Raw genomic sequence first — 4,279 nt, 5'->3', positions numbered from 1 at the left:
GAAATAGATTGAGAGAGATGGAAGTGGTAGAGATGGATGAGATATGGAGAGAGAGGAGAAGAACAGAGAATGGATGCGCAAGAGAGGTGTACATGGAGGAGGACAGAAAGAAGACGAAAGAGAGAAAGGGAGATGCAGAGTAAGAGGGAAAAGAAGATTGAGAGAAAGAGGGAGAAAGAGAGAAGACCGAGAAAAGAGAGATGGTGTGAGATAGAGAGACTGAAAAAAAGAGAGGGACGATACTGTAGAGCAAAAAATCTGAACTTATCATGAGAGACCGCAGTTGCTCACGGGTCTGCATACCCATATTTTGCCATGGGGCAGAGAGAATATTTAGKAATTTTATAACACATTTTCTACAATTCTACTGATTTTCCCATGGTGGGGAGAAATAAATGTTTGCCATTTTTAATATGATATCTGAGTGAGACTGACTAACAAAATCAAAAGGGGCTATCGCTATCCGGCCGGGAATTCGACCATGATAATAAGTTMAGATAGCTGGCTGCTAAACTAATTTAAAAATTGTAGCAGACATTGGCTAATTGACTGACTATCAGTGACTGACATAACAAGAGCAAAACTGCTGATGCACWWCAAAATTTGGAAATTGCACCTTGTATTTGTGTATTCTACTATTCTCTCTCGCAACAGGAAGTTGAGACCCCGACTGAGTTCCCCAATTATGAGGGGGAAATTGATCTGAGGGCCTTCAAAAGGGGGGCCACGGGCCACCACCAGTTGCCCATCTCTGCTGTAGAGTGAAAGAAAGCTTGAGACAGGGAAGAATGATAAAGACAGAGAAATGGGATAAAGAGAGAGAAAGTGAGGAAGATAAAGAGAATGGACCAAAGAAAGACAGAGATAGGGAGAAAGATAGAAAGACAGTGTATCAGATGCTCACCCTGGGCCTGGATGACTCTCTGCAGAGAGAGGACAGCGTTGGGACAGGGTCTCCGGTCGAGGAGTGGGTCAGGGAGGGGTTCCAGGTGGGGGGGGGCAGAGGGGGGGGGGGGGGGGGATCAGTATAGTGTTGTTTCCCCTGACTGACCTAAGGTCAGTATAGTGTTGTTTCCCCCACGGTGAAGGGTAGGATTTTGGGAGAAGTAAGCTGATCCTAGGTCTGTGTTTACTGACCTGGATGCCCAACAGGGCCCTGACACAGGCCTCAGAGGCATTGCAGATGGCCGTGAGCTCGTGACCCCCCTCCAGCGCCATGACAACCCGTCCCCCCGCCAGCCKCATCAGCTGACGTGTCAGAAAACCAAAACCTTTGGGGGGAGACACATTTGAATACTTTATTTAAATTTACAAATTACAATTACAATCAAAATTCAGTGATGCATTCCAAAGTCCTCCATATTTCCTGTGTTGTGTGTTGGTGTGTGTGTTGTGTGTGTGTGTGGTGTGGTGTGTGTGTGTGTGTGTGTGTGTGTGTGTGTGTGTGTGTGTGTGTGTGTGTGTGTGTGTGTGTGTGTGGTGTGTGTGTGCGTGGGTGTGGAAATAATGGAGGACTTTGGAATGCATCACTGAATTTTGATTTGTATTGTAATTTGTAAATTTAAATAAAGTATTCAAATGTGTGCTCCCCCCAAGGTTTTGGTTTTCCTGACACGTCAGCTTGATTGGGGCCTGGCGGGGGGACGGTTGGTCATGGCGCTGGAGGGGGGTCGACGAAGCTCACGGCCATCTTGCAATGCTCTGAGGCCTGGTGTCAGGGCCCTGGTTGGGTCTGCATCCTGGGTCAGCTAAACCACGAGCTAGAGGATGCTAGCTTACTTGCTCTCACCAAGATACCTATTCACCTTGCTCGCTTTCGTAGGGTGGAAAAGCGTAAATTATACTGACTGTTTACAAGGTGACAGTCAGGGGTAACAACCCGATAATACTGATGTCCCCCCCCCCCCCCGTGTGTTTTCCCCTCCAGGGTGGAACCCCCTGTCTGAAGGCAGTCCTGAGAGGAGACTCGCTGTCGCCGGAACGCTGTCCTCTCTCTGCAGAGAGTCCATCCCAGCCCAGGGTGAGCATTCTGAATCACTGTCCTTTCTAATCTTTTCTCGCCTATTCTCTGTCCTTTGCTTTGGTCCATTCTCTTTAATCTTCTCACTTTCTCTCTCTTTATCGCCATTTCTCTGTCTTTATCATTCTTCCTGTCTCAAGGCTTTCCTTCTCACTCTACAGGCAGAGATGGGCAACTGGTGGTGGGCCCGTGGCCCCTTTTGGAAGGCCCTCAGATCAATTTCCCCCTCATATTGGGGACTCAAGTCGGGTTGTCTCAACTCTCCTGTTGCGAGAGAGAAGTAGTAGATATACAGCAATATCAAGGTGGCAATGTTCCAAAATTTTTTGAGTGCTTCAGCAGTTGTTCTCTTGTTATGTCAGTCACTGATAGTCAGTCAAGTTAGCCAATGTCTGCTCAATTTTTTAATTAGTTTAAGGCAGCAGCTATCTAAACTTAATTTCATGGTCGACATTCCGGCCGGCATAGCGATAGCCTCTTTTTGGATTTTTTGTTAGTCAGTTCCTTCAACTGCGATATCAATATTAAAAATTGGCAACACATTTTTTCTCCCCACCATGGGAAAATTCAGTCGAGAGATTGTAGAAAATGTGTTATAAAATTCGTAAATATTTCCTCTCTGCCCCATGGCAAAATATGGGTAATGCAGAACCCGTGAGCAAACTCGGTTCTCATGATAAGTTTCAGATTTTTTGCGCTACTACGTATCCGGTCCCTCTCTTTTTTTTCAGACCTCTCTCTCCCTCCTGACTCCTACTGTACATGATCAGTCTCGATCTCTTTTTGCTCGGTCTTGCAGACTCTCTGATCGCTCTAGTCCCTCTCTCTCTCTCAAATCGTCGTTTCCCTCTACTCTGTCTCTCTCCCTTCTCTCTTCTCTTTCTTTCTGTCCTCATCTCTGTACATCTCTCCTCCGCTCCACTCTCTCTGTGTCCTTCTCCTCTCTCTCTATCTTTCCGAGTCTCTGCAGTCTATCACTTCCATCTCTCGATCTCGACATCTTATTTACTCCTCGTCCGTAGCTTTGCTTCGGTCTGGTTTCTTCCGCCGTGCTCTGTTGTAATCTCTTCTCTCTCTCTCTGTCCTCTCTCTACTCTCCTCTGTCCTCTCTCTCTCGCTGTCTCTCTCTCTCTCTCGTCCTTGTCTCTTCTCTCTCTCTTTCTCTCTGGTCTCTTCTATCTCCTCTCTCGTCTCTCTCTCGTCTCTCTCTCGATCTCTCGTCGTCTCTCTCTCTCTCTTCTCTCTCTTCTCCCCTATTTTCTCCTCCGCATTCATCCCTTCTTCATCCCTCCTGTCTTTCTCATATCTTTCATTCCTTCTCTCTCTCTCTCTCTCTCACACACACGACACACACACACACACACACAACACACACACACACAACACACACACACACAACACAACCCACACACAGAGAGAGGAGAGCCGGCCACTGCCTTCCTTTGGCTCCACTTATCTTCCAAAACTCTCTACCAACGATCTTCACAACATCCCTCCTGATTGCGCACAAATTTATCCCATTCCAATTTAGAATAATTAAAAAATATTTGCAAAGCCACAAGAATTGTTAAGTCCCTTCATTTAGGCAGATGGGTGAAATATGATGTCTGGGTGATTACTGGAGAAGACACACAACCATGGTCCTCTCCTTTTTCTCTCTCTCCACACGTGCACACAGACACACACACAACACACACAAAGGCCCGTTTGGGCAAAATTGTGGTGATTTAAAATCTACACAAATGCTGAATTAAAATTGTGGTATTGGTGAAGCTGAAATTTAATTGTGGTATTGGTGAGTGCTGAGATTAAAATTGTGTATTTGGGTATTTTATTTTGACCACCACAAAAATATTAGCTGTAGTATTGCTTAGTATACAATATAGTTCACATACTTAAAGACATAATAGCTCAGACTTTTAAGAGAAGTAATCTGCAACGACTGCAACATGAAAACCTGAAACAATAAATTTCTCTCCTCTGTAAATCTCTCTCTCTTCTCCCTAGGTGAGTAATGGCGTCGTTGAGGGCGGTGGCCCACACAGTGGATCATGTCATACATGCAGGCCACCAAGGACACAGTTCTGAGACGTGGCTCAGAGGACCACAATGACACCGTCTCTGCCCTGGCACTCGTCTCTCCATGGCAGCCTACCAACAAAACAGGTGACATCACTGACACCACATAGGAAAGCACTGACACTATGTAGTAACAGCACTGACACCATGTAGTAATCTTCTCTCAACAACAAACAACGG

General features: G+C 46.0%; 1 long non-coding RNA gene and 1 pseudogene across 1 annotated transcript in view; both read right to left on the bottom strand.

Moving 5' to 3' along the window:
• The window catches only part of LOC111970459 (uncharacterized), a 4,906-nt gene extending 3,919 nt beyond the window's left edge, over nt 1–987 (bottom strand). The window contains exon 1 of the long non-coding RNA XR_002878121.2: nt 905–987. This is a non-coding gene — a long non-coding RNA (uncharacterized lncRNA). The remainder of the gene's footprint in view (nt 1–904) is intronic.
• A 35-nt stretch (nt 988–1,022) lies between these two features.
• The window catches only part of LOC111970749 (histone deacetylase 7-like), a 51,589-nt pseudogene continuing 48,332 nt past the window's right edge, over nt 1,023–4,279 (bottom strand).

Source organism: Salvelinus sp. IW2-2015, linkage group LG11 (assembly GCF_002910315.2).
Source record: "Salvelinus sp. IW2-2015 linkage group LG11, ASM291031v2, whole genome shotgun sequence".
NCBI lineage: Eukaryota > Metazoa > Chordata > Actinopteri > Salmoniformes > Salmonidae > Salvelinus > Salvelinus sp. IW2-2015.
This window is presented reverse-complemented; position numbering and strand designations above follow the sequence as displayed.